This window comes from Pelophylax lessonae (genome assembly GCF_965119305.1).
Source record: "Pelophylax lessonae genome assembly, chromosome: 7".
NCBI classification, from domain to species: Eukaryota; Metazoa; Chordata; class Amphibia; order Anura; family Ranidae; genus Pelophylax; species Pelophylax lessonae.
Window position 1 is genome coordinate 106,807,818 of NC_138774.1, and position 18,178 is coordinate 106,825,995.

Below are 18,178 nucleotides of genomic sequence, written 5' to 3' on the forward strand. Positions count from 1 at the left end.
GCCCATGTGTCACACAGTCCCCTCCCTGCTTATTTTTGGATAGGAAAGCCACCCACCTATTGCTAAAAAAAACCTTCACCATCTAGTGTCATTCTCCTGGCCCGAGGCCCACTTACAACATACCTGGTCCTAATATTTTTAGAATAAAGGAATGTCCACACAAATGTATTTTCCACACTTTACTGTACCTTTAGGCCATTTTTTTTTATACCTCAAATCCTCTCCTTGGCAGCACCACAGAGTTGGGACTACCTCCCCATGTATACTAAGACCCCAGCATTTAGCTTCCATCGCCAGGTCACAGGACCCGCAGCTGATTGTCTGAGGGGGAATTAAGGTGGTTCCTTTAGTACATTCTCTTCCCAATGTCCCTTCCATCGTCTGCTCAGCCGGACATGCTACCAGATAGCACACTCATTCCCAAGCTTCACCACTGCTCAAATCAGAGGACTCTGTCTAGGCCTCCAAGACCTCATACACCCTGCTGCAGGACTTGCAGAAGAAGGTCAGGGGAACAGGGTGACTACAGCAATTCCTCACATGTTCTCTACCACCTCGCCTGGGACTTCGGCACTGCAGAGGGCCCTTTTGATCAGCACTGCAGGACATTACATCTTAGCAGCTCTGGGGTATCTCAAGTAGATTACAAGGCCTTGTGAAAGAGTAACTCCTGACCATATGATTGGTCGGTGTTGAAGTGGACCAGGGGGATGACATTGTGAGGTTTTGAAGTACACGTGGTGGACAGACAATGCAGTTTTGGGTTGGCTTTGAGGTGGTCAAGGTCCAAAAAAAAAAATTGTCCTACATTCTGGCAGTGATAGCCAACCAACAGACAAACTGGTGCAGTACCAAGTTAAGAGGCAGAGGCATAGTCAAGTACAAAAGAAGTTGAGGAAGAAGCAAAGTTCAAATAGAATACTGAGGTCAGATTTCAAGAGCAAAGTGTAAAAGCAGTGTGATCAGGCACTGGGTGGAGTTACTGTGTTCCCTATACAGATGCTAAAACAAGGGTCAAATTTGTAGGTTGGCAACATTGCAGTGCCAAAAATAGTCCAAACCATGGAGATGAAGAACAACAAGAGCATGTTTTTAGATTGTGGAAGGAAAAGCACCCAAAGACACAAAACCTATACAAGTTCCACGTCCATAGTGTTTTAAATAAATCCTTAATCTTGGTACAGCTTGAAGACTGGAGTGCTGGCCACCATGCTACTAATTCAGTTGCAACGAGATTTTATAGTTACTGTATAGCATGTGATTTGACAGTGATTTAACCTTTAATTAGGGACACGCTGAATTGTAGTTATTGGCACTGGTTATCTAATAAAATTGTAGGAGGTTTCTGTTCCATCAGCTGCTTGCTGGGCTCTGTCCAAGCATTCCTTTATAGGACATGTATAATCCTGCCCTGGAACATGGAAGCTTTAGGTTTTGACCAGAAAAGGAAAATAATTAACATGAATTGAATCAGAAAGAAAACCACATACTGAAGTGGGAAACAGAAGTCTATGACTTAAAGCCAGACTGCCAGGCTTGGCGGATAAATCCCATTTCTGCAAATGTAAGTTTCGAGCAAGCATCAAGTTTTTGGGTGCTTTGTTAACCATGAGTGGCAGTAGGGTGATACTGTCAAATGTATTCAAATTGCACTGTTAAAGGGTCAATCCACTCGAAAGTGATATTTTAGCTATAAGGCGAAAATGGGGGGCTTAGTTAAGCTCCAGCATCCTACACATTCTTGATTTTTGAACAGCAATTTCCCCCTGCCATAAGTTCTAACTATTTTCTTGACGAATGTTGCTGCACCTTCTGTTGTATTCTCTAGAATTTACATTATAAATTCATTAAGCAGAGTGGGGTCTCTCATAATGATCATGGCAGGTGTATATACCTGGGAATAGAGACATCACCACTGAAGTCCCTGAGAAATAAAAGAAACTGACAATGGCAGTATCCAGACCCTGAAATAACCAAATGATCTGGCAGTGAATGGCTTACTTAAGTCTTCCAGAGACCACGCAGCTTCGTTTTGGTAATGTATAGCTAGGTGGATAGCTAAAGCAGTTTCTGACAGGTATACAGTTTAAAAATATAAAATGTCCCCAGCTGGGACATAAACTACAATAAAAAAAATGGAAATAATATTTTACTATTCTATTCAAAGATAAAGAAATAAGCAACTTTGTGTAACTAAAACACCAAATTAGATCATCAATGTCTACGGTTATGGCTGCTGAGTTTAAAGTAAAAAAAAAAGATCGAATGACAATACCAAATTTTTGTAACTCAAATACTGCATCAACTGGAGATATCAGCAGTAGATTGTGCAACAGAAAACCAAAAACAAAGAGCACTGCATAATTCAGAAAATAAAAAACAAAGAGCACTGCATAATTTAGGTTAACATATTTTAATAGCAAAATACCAAATAATGGCATGTGCATAATGGATATGATAGGGTCATAACTACTGTATGTGTGTCATGGGGCCCCATATGAAAACATTAAATCCCCCCCCCCCCCGGTGTGTCCAGCCTCCATTGCAAAAGGCATTTTTCTATTGACACAGAACACAATTCACATTTATAACGGTTTAGGGTTCCTAAAGGATATATAAATTAATTTATTCCACATTTATTTCTGAAATGTTACTGCCACCTGTATACATCTCTAATTAGCCACACAGTACTGGGCAACGTGTATTTCTGGGCCCCACCATAGTCATGTAGTCTGCTATGAGTATAGTTGTGCTGTTAAAAATATTCAGAAAAATTCTAAAAAATGTTTCATTGCTAGTTTTAGGCAGTGAGCATAGGCGTGTGCAGTGGGTGTGCCAGGGCACACCCTAATCACTTAGTGATATGCGAATTCCCCCCAGATGCCCAGGCTTCCCCCCATGTTGGCCCCCCCCCGTGCTGCTGGCTTCCCTTCTCTCCCTCCAGCTGCTGCTGGGGATGTTTCAAGATGAAGAGTGGGTGGAAGGGACCAGATAATATGGCACTTACCAGTGCCTTCCTTTTCTAAAATGTACACACTCACCCAGTGTGTTCATTGATAACTGAAGAATAGTAAACTGCGTTTACTATGCTTCCATTTGTGAATGAACAGGAAGCCACTCAGCACAGAGCACTTCCCATTCATTCACTGTCCCGTGGAGCTGAGGCTGCAGACAAAGGCATGTGTGTTTGAGCTTTGGGGTGTACACCCTAATGCAATAGGCTGCGCGCACCTATGGCAGTGAGAAAACTGAAAAGTGATGGTAAAGACTCTATCCTGTATGGGCCAGCACTGAGTTAGTTGCCGTGTCTTGACTTTCTCTTTGATGTGTGATGAAGGCCCTTTTGGAGAGGCTGATATGTCTTTGAAGATATAGGACAGAACAAATATCCTTGAAGGTTTCTGATTCAGTTATCCTTAGAGTGATTGTAAAGGCAGAAGATTTTTTATCTTAATGCATTCTATGCATTAAGAAAAAAACCTTCTGGGTGTAGCAGCCCCCTCAGCACTCCCTAATATTTACCCGAGCTCCATCTCTATACAGCAATGTCCATGAGTGCAATAATTCAAAGAAAAAGTGACCGCACTCGGAGAAAATGGAAGAATGAAGCGTTTAATCCCCCGTAGGATATAATACAAACAGTGCTTCACATAGACACAGGACAGGTAGACGCGTTTCACGATTCTAAGATCGCTTAGTCATTACCATTGGTTTGTATTATATCCTACGGGGGATTAAACACTTAATTCTTCCATTTTCTCCGAGTGCGGTCACTTTTTCTTTGAATTATTGGACTTTTGGATGACGGATCCGACCTGCACCTGAGCACCTTCCCTCACCTAAACGGCTCTCCTCCTCCTATCTACAATGTCCATGAGTGCCTTGGCCATCCGGAACGCTCTCTCTGAAGACACAGCAGCGGTGCCACTTGCTCCCGTTGCTTTTAATCAAACTCAGTTAGCCAATCAAGAGAGGGGGGGTGGGGCCAAGCCACGGCTCTGTGTCTAAAGGGATACATGGAGCTGCAGCTCGGCTCGGGTGCCCCCATAGCAAGCTGCTTGTTGTGGGGGCACTCAACAGGAGGGAGAAGCCAGGAACACCAGCGAGGGACCCAAAAAGTGGAGGATCCAGGCTGCTCTGTGCAAAATCACTGCACAGAGGAGGTAAGTATGACAGGTTATTTTAATACAAAAATAAAAAAGTCTTTACAAGAACTTAAATGCCAACTTACATAGTAAACTGATAAAGAAACTGCTATAATCTGTCTCTTTCAATTTTTTTTTTTTACTCCTTGAAACAAGTTGCTATTGATATACTTATATATCCCATCCATATTGTAAGTGCACATGCCCTGCATTTTTTCTAACTTGGTACTTAGCACAATCCACTGTGCTGTGTGATTTCACAACCTGTGCAAAACCAGCTTGATACAGCTGGTCAGAGCCTGCATTCATACCAAGGCTCCATTCATTCCAAGCTGGTATCCAATGACAGATAAGCATGGGTGATGTAAATGCACAAAGTAGTTCCCAAACGTAAATACCATAAAAAGGCTTTTGAAATCCAGAGGTTGCCACACCTTAATAAAAGTAAAGCCGCATAATGACAGACTGAGTTTAGAAGCACAGGGGACTATTTTAGGCCTGTCAGGGCTGGAGTGCAAAGCACTGTGATCTCAGCAAACGCAAGAACGGTCTTCAAACAATCGCCAATCTAGTTCTTCGATATTGAAGGTTAATCGCATTGTTTTCCTTTGATAGATGTGCAAATATAACTGTAGACACAGCAGATAAAAGCTTTACTCTTGTGTACAATGGAAATAATAATCATACATTCAGTCAAGCGATCCCTGTAATCCAGGTGTAGCTGTGATGGTTTATGTCATTATCTCCTGGTGCGTGTTTGTACAGTCGCATGTAAACACAGTGCTGCTATATATTTCCCATCATGTTTAGTATGTTTCCGAATCACCGTATATTCTCACTGTGACTGCACCTCTATAGTATATGTGTGCTTTTTAAAGAGGCCATGTCACATCATAAAAATGTTTAAAGTATAACTAAAGGCAAAACTTTTTTTTTTTTAGTTTTGGTTAGAGGGGAGATGGATGAGAAAATCTGTCAGCTTTCATTGCCGTCTGTGTCTCCGTTAGGGAGATTCACCCTCTTATTTGTCCTGTTTACCTTTATCGTTGAAAAAGTTGAAGAAAATCCAACATTTTTGTATGTCCTATGTGGAATATTAGAGGGGAAATCTTCCAATTGGGCCCCTTCATTTTCAGGGATTTCCTCTCACTTCCTGTTCTGGCTATGAGACAAGAAGCGAAGGGAAATCTTCCCAATGGGACAAAGATTGCAAAAATAAACCTTACAGGGGTTAGAACCCTCCCTTACTCTATCCAAAATGAAAATTAAGAAGTAAAGAAGAGAAGAGAACTAAATTCAAACTCATAATTTGTACCTATGGGTAAGCCTATAATAAGGCTTATCTTAAAGTACTGTAATTATCTGCTAAATGTGTACCGTTTAGGAGATATTTACATTACATGCAGCGGATGACATCAGCCCATGCTTTCTGAAGGAACGGCCGCCCATGCGTTCTGAAGGAACGGCCGCCCATGCCGTTCCTTCAGATACCTGTGCCGTGAAAGACAGCTGCTCTGCACATGCGCGGGAGTGACGTCATCGTGGCTCTGGCCTGTCACACAGCCGGAGACCATGGACCTGGAAGTAAGACCGGGTGAAGATGGACGCTGCCTTTAGCGATTGCAACGCATCCTTCGAGGGCTTCGTTTTCGGGTACGTTTCACATTATGTTCTGGTATGCGATGCATACCAGCATATTATGCCTTTACCTTGCAGGTCCGAAAAAAAAAATCCAGTGGTTTTCAACCACTTTAAGCTAAGGACATATCTAAAAGAAGAAATCGAATACTTGCAGGAGGAATACTGGTCTTCTGAATGCTGCTGTGAAACTGACACTTTTGGGGGTGTCAGTCTCTGTGGTCCCTCACAGTTCTCACCAGTTCCTCCTGCTGACCTCCACATCATTACTCTCTCTTGCTTTGAGGTGAAGGTCAACCGTCTGAACCAGTGAGAATTGGTGAGGACCACTAGGGAAGGGGGGGGGGGGAGGATTATTATCCTAGTTCATTGTAGGCTTATACTTTCAGTTAACTCTTAAAACTGAACAGGGATACATATACTGATGATGCCCATTTACAGTTTCATCCAGTCTGGGTTGAGACTTTTTGCTAGAAATGCAGTAGATATTAGCAATTCTAGTAATAAAATAGCAGCGACTTTCTTCTTGTGTATAGCTGTACTAAGGCTGACCATACATCATGGGTGTCCAACCTTTTGGCTTCTCTGGGCCACATTGAGTGTAGAGAAATTTTCTTGGGCCGCATATAAAATATATACTATATTTAAGGTATATAAGTAATAAAATGCCGCTGCTCCCTTTCGGCACCGCCACGCCCCCCCCCGCACTAATTTAACACAACTAGAGGATGATCAAATGAAATGCAAACAGTATACAGAGGTTTACTTCTTATGAGCGATATTAAAGGAACACTCTAACCACTTCAGTGATTTGAAGTGGTCATGGTGGTAGGAGTCAGAAACACTGCACATGCTCCCCTCCCCCCTCCCCTCTGAGGCAGCCTCTGCCTACCGTTAGTTGGCAACTGCTGTGGCCGTGCCCCCTACCTGACTTCCTTCCTCCCCAGCAAAAAAAAAATAAATCACCAGGGGGCAGTGGGCCGCATTGCCTGAGGTACCGGGCCGCAGGTTGGACATGCCTGCCATACATTATAAAATCTGATAAATGACCTTCCTTTCACTTTAGATACACATCTATTATTGTCCATGATTTCCAATAAAGTAGTAAACGAGAATCCTCAGATTCCATCCATTTATCACAACGGAAGATCATGGAAAATTCCAGCTTACCCAATTGCTAATCGTCTCTAATATCAGTCTTGCAATCACCAACAGCCTCCCAAAGAAAATATTTATGCATCATATATAGGAGTAATAAATTAAATGGGGAAACAAACGATTGATTCTTTCCCCCAGATTGGCCACCCATGGTGTGAACTCAGATCATAGCAAAGAGTGCTCAATGGCAATTCATTGTTGCCGTAATCAGCTAAATCATAACATGCAAAGGAATGGGGGCACTAACAGGCAGCTATTTTTTTATTTTTTTATTAACCCTCTCACGCAGACGTAACGCAAATATGCGGCCTTTGCTTCAAGGGGTTGTACAGGGATGCTGCCTGCAGCTATCATTTCTTTTAGACCAGACGGTTGGCTTTCTTGTAATAACAACCGATGCGGCTAATCAACCACTCGGCTGTTACAAGCAGCGGGAGGGGATGTCTCCCAGTCCCGCCACTTTCTGTGGCTTATCCAGGCTCTCTTATCCCACCGGGAGGCCCGAGCGACCAGCTGGCTGGCCGGAGACCCGAACAAAGCCGGAATCGACTTTGATCAGGTTTTAGATCTAGTAACCCAGCAGCGATGTCATGGCATCACTTCCAGTTGACTGGAGCCTTAAAAAGGTGCCAGATATAATAAAAAAAAAAAAATAAAAAAATGTGAGTATTCAAAACAGCCAAACTTGGCATTTTGAATGCTTTTAAGTGCAAAGGAGGGATCTTATAGACCACAGATCCCTCCAAAAAAAAAAAAAAAAATACCTGACACTTGACTATTGCTGTCACAAGGAATGTTTACATAAAAGTGATTAAAAAAAAATTAAAAATGGACAGTGTAAAAAAAAAAAAAAAAAAATTAAAAAAAAAAAAAACAAAATAAATAAGAAAACATTTTTTTTTAAAGTGCCACATCCTTCCGTGCTTGCATGCAAAATAGAACGATACATAAGTCGTGCCCGCAAATGTTAACAGTGTTCAAACCACACGTGAGGTATCGCCACGATTGGGTAGAGCAGGAGCAATAATTCTAGTACTAGACCTTCTCTGGAACTTTAAACTGGTAACCATGAAAACATTTTAAAGCGTCACCTATGGAGATTTTTAACTACTGTAGTTGCTTGCCATTCCACCAATGTGAGCAATTTTAAAGCATGACGTTAGGTATTTATTTACTCAGTATAACATCATCTTTCACATTTTACAAAACAATTGGGCTAACTTTACTGGGTTTTTTTTTTTCAAAAAAAATTGCGTTTGAAATTTGAAAAATTGCGATCGCTGTGCAAATAGTGTGACATAAAATATTGCCATAATATTTTGCAACAACCGCCATTTTATGGGTCTCTGCTAATAATATATTTATATATACATATATACATACACACACACAGTATCTCACAAATTTTTGTAAATATATTATATATCTTTTCATGTGACACCACTGAAGAAATGACACTTTGCTTCAATGTACAGCTTGTATAACAGTATAAAGTTTGCTGTTCCCCTCAAAATAACACACACACACTAATGTCTAAACCGCTGGCAACAAAAGTGAGTACACCCCTAAGTGAGAATGTCTAAATTGGGCCCAAAGTGTCAATATTTTGTGTGGCCATCATTATTCTCCAGCACTGCCTTAACCCTCTTGGGCATGGAGTTCACCAGAGCTTCACAGCTTGCCACTGGAGTCCAATTCCACTCCTCCATGATGACATCACGGAGCTGGTGGATGCTGGAGACCTTGTGCTCCTCCACCTTATATTTGAGGATGCCCCACAGATGCTCAATAGGGTTTAGGTGTGAAGACATGCTTGGCCAGTCCATTACCTTTACCCTCAGCTTCTTTAGAAAGGCAGTGGTCATCTTGGAGGTGTTTTTTTGGGCTGTTATCATGTTGGAATACTGCCCTGCAGCTCAGTCTCCAAAGGGGAGGATTGTTCTCTGCTTCAGTATGTCACAGTACATGTTGGCATTCATGGGTCCCTCAATGAACTGTAGCTCCCCAGTGCCGGCAGCAATCATGCAGCCCCAGACCATGACACTCCCACCACCATGCATGACTGTAGGGAAGACACACTTGTCTTTGTACTCCTCACCTGGTTGCTGCCACACACGCTTGATCCCATCTGAACCAAATAAAGTTTATCTTGGTCTCATCAGACCACTGGACATGGTTCCAGTAATCCATGTCCTTAGTCTGCTTGTCTTCAGCAAACTGTTTTCAGGCTTTCTTGTGCATCATCTTTAGAAGAGGCCTTCTTCTGGGACGACAGCCATGATTACCAGTTTGATGCAGTGTGCTGGCATATGGTCTGAGCACCGACAGGCTGACCCCCCACCCTTTCAACCTCTGCAGCAATGCTGGCAGCACTCATACGTCTATTTCCCAAAGACAACTTGATATGACGCTGAACAGGTGCACTCAACTTCTTTGGTCGACCATGGCGAGGCCTGTTCTGAGTTCAACCTGTCCTGTTAAACCGCTGTATGGTCTTGGCCACCGTGCTGCAGCTCAGTTTCAGGGTCTTGGCAATCTTCTTATAGCCTTGGCCATCTTTATGTATAGCAACATTTTTTTTCCAGATCCTCAGAGTTCTTTGCCATGAGGTGCCATGTTGAACTTCCAGTGACCAGTATGAGAGAGCACCAAATTTATCACACCTGCTCCCCATTCACACCTGAGACCTTGTAACACTTAACGAGTCACATTACAGCAGAGAGGGAAAATGGCTAATTGGGCCCAATTTGGACATTTTCACTTATGGGTGTACCCACTATTGTTGCCAGCGGTATAGACATTATATATATATGTGGTTCTAAGTATTTTCTAGCATAAAATACAGATTTTAACTTGTAAGCAAGAAGTGTTAGAAAAAGGCTTAGCCTCCGAGGGGTTAATGGTGTTTGTTACTATTATCATAGCATAAAACAGCTGGATAAATGAGAATTATCACTGATAGAAAAGAGGAGAATTATTATTCTAGAAATCTGGGGAATCTCTGTTAATAATAAATTGCTATTTCATGTTTTGCAACCTAAAGGCTCGTACACACTTGACGAAAATCTGACAAAATATCCTCCGATTTTTCTCTCTCATGCTCAGCGGTCATAACCGTTTTTATTTGACAGTGCATAATGTTCACGAAATTTCTCGTCTGATTTATTTATTTGTTTTTTGGGACATTTGTACCTAGACTTCCAGATCATCAGCAACTTCAGATCATGCGCGGGCTTTCGTATCCGATTTTTCGCGGACGTACCGCATACACATTAACCATTTCCCCACTAGCCACTGTGCTGCTACTGCGGCACAGTGGCTCGTTATCGTCGAGCGACGTAGACCTACGTCGCTAGACTCCTCCCCTGTAGGCGGCGCTCGTGCGCCGCCAGAGGCGCGCTCCCGCTGTTTTCATTCACAGCGGGAGTCGGGCCAGGGGAGGAGCGGCGGCGATCGCCGCTGCTCTGCCCCGATCGTCGGGGAATCCAGTTTGGAGATCCGCCCGCCTGTGTAAACAGAGCGGGCGGATCTCCTAAGTGACAGATCGGAGTGTTCAGCATAGCTGAACATCCGATCTGTCCCTGGCTCACACAGTCACCTCCCCCCCCACACGTCAGTAAGCACCAGGCATACATTAACCCCTCCCTCTCCAATAAAATTAACCCCTTCCCTGCCAGTGTCATTTTTACAGTAACAGTGCATATTTACAGCACTGATTACTGCAGTAATGTCACTGGTACCCCCAAAAGTGTCAAAAATGTCAGTCAAGGGTCCGATCTGTCCGCCGCAATGTCGCAGTCCCGCAAAAAAAAAAAAAAAAAATGCAGATCACCGCCATTACTCGTTAAAAAAAAAAAAAACACCAAAAATGACATAAATCTTTCCCTTAGTTAGTAAACGCAATAACTTTTGCGCAAATCAATCAAAATACGCTTATTGCGATTTTTTTTTACCAAACATGGGTAGCAGAAAACAAATTGGCCAAAAATTTAAAAATTGGTTTTTACATCTTTTTTGGGGGGAATTTTATATAAAAAAAAAAAGTTAAAAATATTGTTATTTTTTCAAAATAAACGCTCTTTTTTTGTTTATAGCGCAAAAAGTAAAAATCGCACAGGTGATCAAATACCACCAAAAGAAAGCTCTGTTTAAGGGAAAAAAAAGGACGTAAATTTTGTTTTGGTACGGCGTCGCACGACCGCGCAATTGTCAGTTAAAGCCGCACAGTGCCGAATCGCAAAAAGTGGCCTGGACGTAAGACAGCAAAATGCTCTAGTGGTAAAGTGGTTAAACGAAATTTGGTCGTGCTGGGGACGGACGATAAAAATTTTGGTGTTTGTCCCTCCGTTTTTTTTCGTTGAAAATGTCGGCATCGGCTGCTTAACGTTGTGTACACAATAGCCGACGATTCGTACGATTTTACATCGGACGGGAATTTTTGGCAGATTTTCTACTAGTGTGTACCCCACTTAATATATGGCCAGATAATCACACTCCATGCTCAGACTGGTTGAATCACTTGGAAAATTCCAACCATGTGTAGGAGGCCTACAAAAACACTTCTGTCACTGAAGGCCACTATGTAAATGTGACAATTGTGTCTGAGGTTCTGAAGTGTATCCTTCAGATACTATCTCTTCTCAATGCCAAAAAAGACAAAGGAGATGTGTTGACAAGCCAAAGTTACAGGGCAATAAAACTAAGCAACACAAACAGCGTTTCAACAAAAAAGAAAATATGATATCAGCAATTAAACTAGTACATGTGATAATCAAGTACACATTGTCTGGAAAAACAGAGAATAAAATGGAATTTTGATTTCTCTTCAAGTGAAAAAAAAAAACAGCCGCACTTTTTTATTCTTAACAAATTACAATGGCTATGAGTCATAAAAATATTAATTCACGCAAAAGAGTAACTACTCCAAATTCTATCATACCTAAGATTTCTGGGACCTAAAATAGCTTACATATAGATGATCTGACACATAATTTGACACAATGGATAGCAAATCCCAGATATGCAAAAACAACACCCAACTAAATAGGCTGTGTTTCGAAAGATCTCACGGTAATATAGGCAATGTCATTAGTATGACAAAAGATTGAGGAGGATATGTTTTTATTTTATTTTATTTTATATGAAGGAACTAAATTACTAATACCAGCAAGGCTAACTGTAAATAATCACAATTAAAATGTTAAAAGTGCAGAAGCCCCTAGCAACAAATAGAACTTTGCAAAGAAAATATTGAGAAGGGAAAACAGACTGGCTTAGCAATGCTACTCAGGCTTGCTGCAAAGCCATTGAAACACAATTACTTAAAGTCTTATGGGCCATACACACTATACAATTGTCTTTAGATTTTTTTCCTTTAGATTTACCAAAACCATATAACATGAGGTCAAATCTAAACACTTTCAATTTGTATGCAATCAGGCAGGCCCCTGCACTACATAGTTGAAGGTAAATCTAAAGGAAATCTAACAACACTAGCCTTTGTCAATCTTTTCAACTTGGAGGAACCCTTGAAATATGCAATAGGATTTCCTGATGCCTTGTACACACGCATCGATAGTTGGCCGTGAATTTTCGGCCAACGTCCGATCGGCCGATTTTCGGCTTGTTAGTATGATGCTTTCGACAACCGACTCCGACTTTTCGGCCGAACAAAATCTGGTGTGCAGGCTATAAAATTTTTGTTGGCCGTCAACAGAACGGCCGATTTTCCGTCAGTCAGTACAGATTTCGGCAGACAAAAATCGGATGAGCCAGACTGGGCATGCTCAGAGAAGAAAAAACACACGGAAAGTAAACCAGCACATGACATCACTTCTGAAGTTGGTTTTTGTTGGATGAGAAAATTCATGTGCAGTCTAGAGCACATTTCAACCAACACAAAAACACTGGACAAAAGACGGCCGATCGGTTCGGCCGATAATCGTTGTGTGTGTACGAAGCATGAGTCTGGAAATGTTTTCTTATAAGTATTATATCTGCATAGTGCATAAAGCTGACCATACATTGATCAAAATTCATCTCTGTTCCTGTTGGACCAGCCAAATTTGATCCATGTATGGCTCCTTTCTGGATGATCACTGAGCATAATGCTCCTTTTATTTGTGGCCATTGGAAAGAATTCCCCCTTACAAGATCTGATGAACTGAACGGACCGTATATGTGTGAAAGGGGCCTTAAGCTGGCTGTCCATGATTCGAAATTCAGCTGGTTCAGCAGAGACTGGCTAAATTTCAATTAGCTCTGGTTCACACTGATGCTACTTTGAAATCGGGCTACTTCACTTGATGTAGCACGATTTCAAAGTAGCAGGTCAGAGCGATATCAGGTGCTACTACTTGAAAGACATCTGTGGGGCTTCCTGCACAGATGTCTATTGAAGTTGCACCTGAAATCGGCAAAAGTAGTGCAGAAATTACTTCAGTGCGACACTGCAAAGTCGGAGTCACACCAATTGGAATGGTGCCATTGCCGGCTGCGACTTGTCATGCAATTTAACCTGTCAAATCGCATGACAAATCGCTCCAACGTGAACGAGGGCTCAGTGTATGGACGTTCCCACTCAACAGAAGTCAATTGCTGGTTGAGAAAAACAAACAAACAGCAATCTAAGGCCAACTTAACCCAGAAGGAGACAATTCCATCTCTTTCAGACAACTGTATATACTGTACTTGGACAAAGACCAGATAAATTTATAACTCAACATTTGTTCAATAATTGTCAGATTAGAACACACAGTGTATTGTGCGATCTACCAGTATTTAATGGTTTGCTGAAATACGCATGCACAGGGCAGTGTAGAAAGAACAGAATCTACAATGTTGTTCATTGTTGGTAACAATAAAAGCAGCTGACTGTCACTCCTATTTATATGAAGCATCAGTCATGTAACAACCGATGGGCACCTAATTATTGTTGCCCTAATGCATGGGTACCTTCAGACTTTATTAAAGGATTAGCTTTAGAAAGAAACACTCAATATACAGAGAAATATACCCAAAAACCAACAAAAATTCCATGGAAGGTAAAAAAAAAAAAAAAAAAAGTATAATTTATAAAGGAGTTCCTACCTGTGCTTTGTGGGCTTGGAAGCTCTCTGTGTTAAAATTCAGAACTTGTTTTCCTAAGTACAGGTGTGTCCGTATTACCTGCCTCCAGAGCTGTCAGCAAAATGTGACTCAGTTCTACCTGTGCAAGTACTGACTGAAATTGTTGCTGGAAAAAAAAAGGCCAAGCCCAGGTTTGAAGACGAGGCGGAGCAGAGCGTGCTGTGCCCTTTAGGGCACTAAACAGGTTTGTCCTCCAAATTCCTCTGTCCTCGTCTTTCTCTGTTTCTAAGTGGGCATTATTTCTACATTCTTCAAATTCTCACTAAAGGCGTCATCGCAAGCCTGGTATCCTGGAAACAAACACCCATCACTTCTATTTTGTCCATTTTCTTCCATGGTTAGGTTGAATTGTCATTGAATTGTTCATTTATCATCAACTATTGGTTTTTCCATGAACCTGTTCTACGGCTTTTAAGAGAGAAACACAGACCTGATTTTTTGTAAAACTTGTCATTATGATCAGCCACTGTTGAAGTGCTTTGACAAATCTTCTTGCAATGGGTCTAAGAATGTGTCATAATTGATGCTATTCACACTAAGCGTGCGTTCATCGGGAAATAATTGTTTGCTGCATAAAGCTTCCGGTTTCATAAAAAACAGCTAGAAACTATTTTTAGAAACTCAAAAAATATTAGTATAGCCAAAACCTTTTTATGTTGTTGTTTTGGGTAGAGAGATAAAAGGACCAGAACCCCTGTCAGGTATTTTTATCTATGTTTGTGCTTTTAATGTATGTCAATATGACTGTATTGGATTAATACTTTCGTATTCGGATTAATACTTTTCGTATTCGGATTAATTCTTTTGTATTTTTATATATACCCTGTGGTCTGCGGTTTCTCTCTTTAAAGTCCCTTGGGCCAATTTCTATTTGTTCTTTTGTTTTCAGGTTTCTATAACGGTCTGTGTTCCTGGCTGGGAGATTCATAAATACTCTCAGTTTGTCCAATCATTGTCACCAAAACAAAGAGGTGAAAGGAAATCTTCCAATGGGACACAGCAAAAAATAAACTGACAAGGGTTTGAACCTTTTCCTACTTTATCCAAAACATAAAAAAAAAATTTCTTTACATAAACTTTTAATGTATGCCCAGTTCCCAAAGCATCCATGAAATAAATGGAATCACTAGCAATACAGTCACTAGGTGGTTGGCGTTCCTGCTTTTTAGTACTGAGGCCGTTTTTGTTTTCGACGCTTGTGTGATTGTTCTCTGGCTTTTCCCTTGATCCAAAAAAACAAGTGTGGTAGAAAAATTTGAGTGTTAAAGTAGAACTATAGGCAAAACTTTTTTTTTTCCATTTTGGATAGGGTAAGGGAGGGTTATAACTAGGGATCGACCGATTTATCGGCAAAGCTGATATATCGAGGGCCGATCTGCGCTTTCCCCGATATATCAGAATCGGCCACCAAAGTGACCGATATTGCAGATATTTCCTGAAAGTGCTTGTACCGGAGTGATGCCTGCAGCTAGAGGCATCACCCTGGTACCGGCGTCCATAGCCGACAGTTGGCTGTCTTGTAATGACAACCGATGCGGCTGAGAAGCGGGTCGACTATCATTACAAGGAGCGGGAGGGGATGTACCCCCCTCCCGTAGCTCACCCCGGGTCTCCCGTCCCACCGGGAGACCTGGGCAACCAGCCTGCATGGCCGCTGAAGACCGAATCAAAGCCGCATTCGGCTCTGATCGGGTCTCCATGCAAAAACCCAGAAGTGATGTCATGACATCACTTCTGGGTATTGGCGCCAGATTAAAAAAATGACAGCATTCAAAACAGCCAAACTTGGCGTTTTTAATGCTTTTAAGTGCAGAGGAGGGGTTTGGGGTCTTTTAGACCCTAAGATCCCTCCACAAGAGTACCTGTCAAAGAAAATAAATAAACATTTTTTTTTTAAATGTACGAAAATATCGACCAAAAACTATATAAATTGACCAAAATATCGGTATCAGCAACGAAAAACCGATATCGGTCGATCACTAGTTATAAGTTATAACCCCCTGTGAGATTTTTTTTTTTTCACCATCTGTGTCCCATTTGGAAGATATCCCTTCATTTCCTGTCCCATAGTCAAACAGGAAGTGAGAGGACCCCCCAGGTCACCAGAAGTAGTATCCCGTTTGGAAGATTTCCCCTCTATTACTTTTCTGGGGACAACCCAAAATTAGGGATGATCGAACGGTTCGGGTCCACCATCGGTTCGGCCCGAACATTGGGTGTTCGAGGTTCGGCCGAATTTAGAACTTTTTGCCCAAAAAGTTCGGAATTCGGCAACCAGAACCGCCCAAAATGCAATGCTTCAGGAAATGGGCTTTAAAAGCCCGTGATTGGACCAGAACCATTAGCAAAAGCCAATTGAGGGGGCAGAAGAATGCTAGGAATGTGATTGGAGTGACTAGGGGGTCCCTAGACCAATCATTAGTGAATACGCCCCCCAGTATATAAGATCGCCCCCGCCATATTCCCAGCATTGTTATACTGGACATGGAAGAGAGTGGAAGCAGTTCTGTTAATTTTACTTTAAAAGTGTCATTTAGCTATTTTTAGTGTGAGGAAAGGGATATCTAGTGTAGTTAGAGTGCTCCTTTACACTTAAGTTAGCTTCAAAAATTTAGTTTCTGTAGGGAAAGTGTTAAGTGTCAGGGGACCGTAGTGTAGTGTAGGGTTAACTGACAGTGACTGCTATGGCAGGGTGACAAAACCCTTCCATAGCAGGGTGACCGCTATAGAGAAATGATCATTTCTCTGCTTCGGAACAGGAATGTGGCTTCTCACCAGCAAGCATTTTTTAATGCTGCAGGGGCTGCCACTGCCAGTGCTTTTTTGAGGACATGTTTGATGTCAGACATGACATCTGAATATGTGTATAGGGGGTATATATAGACATATATGTCTGAATATATACCCCTAGACATATATAGGTGTGATAGTAGCAGAAATAAATGCTTGCGCTAATGAAATCATTTACAGTAATATATTTCTGCTACTATCACACCTATATATGTCTAGGGGTATATATTCAGACATATATGCCTATATATACCCCCTATACACATGTTCAGATGTTTTGCCTGCCTCAAAAGAACCCCAAAAAATGCCAAAAAAACGCTAGTGTCAAAAAAAAAAATGCCCAGGTGTGTTTTTGCTGGCATTTTTTGGGGGGTTTTGGAGGCAGGCAAAACATCAGAACTTGTGCACAGTACCACTATACACAAGTTCAGATGTTTTGCCTGCCTCAAAAGAACCCCAAAAAATGCCAAAAAAAACGCTAGCGTTAAAAAAAAAATGCCCAGGTGTGTTTTTGCTGGCATTTCTTGGGGGGTTTTGGAGGCAGGCAAAACATCAGAACTTGTGCACAGTACCACTATACACAAGTTCAGATGTTTTGCCTGCCTCAAAAGAACCCCAAAAAATGCCAAAAAAAACGCTAGCGTTAAAAAAAAAATGCCCAGGTGTGTTTTTGCTGGCATTTCTTGGGGGGTTTTGGAGGCAGGCAAAACATCAGAACTTGTGCACAGTACCACTATACACAAGTTCAGATGTTTTGCCTGCCTCAAAAGAACCCCAAAAAATGCCAAAAAAAACGCTAGCGTCAAAAAAAAAAATGCCCAGGTGTGTTTTTGCTGGCATTTTTTGGGGGGTTTTGGAGGCAGGCAAAACATCAGAACTTGTGCACAGTACCACTATACACAAGTTCAGATGTTTTTCCTGACTGCAAAGAACCCAAAAAAATGCCTGCTATTAAACCGGCAAGGTGTTACAGCAGAGAAGCCATATTCCTGTGCTTAAAGTTTTCTAATACAAACGATCTTTTTTTTTATGGTTCTGGACATGCTACAGAGCTGAAACTTCACAGGTACACCTTTTAGACCCCCCAGACACAAAATCACACAAAAAAAAGTTCTTAAAAATTGTCATTTTTGATAAAAAAGCCAATTATTGAAAAATTAAAAAAAAAAAAAAAAAAAAAAAAAAAAAAGAGATTTTTTGATTTTTACTTTGGATTTAGTATCTGGGGGGTCTAATAAGTGTACATGTGAAGTTTCAGCTCTGTAGCATGTCCAGAACCCCCCAAAAATTAGCATTTTCTTATAATTTTTATTAGAACA

General features: G+C 41.5%; 1 protein-coding gene across 1 annotated transcript in view; it reads right to left on the reverse strand.

Annotated features, from left to right (window-relative positions):
- ZNF185 (zinc finger protein 185 with LIM domain) overlaps window positions 1–14,147 on the reverse strand; it is a 202,507-nt gene extending 188,360 nt beyond the window's left edge. The window contains exon 1 of the mRNA XM_082264384.1: window positions 14,031–14,147. The gene's annotated coding sequence lies outside the window, so the exon portion shown is untranslated. The remainder of the gene's footprint in view (window positions 1–14,030) is intronic.
- Window positions 14,148–18,178: the final 4,031 nt, after the last annotated feature.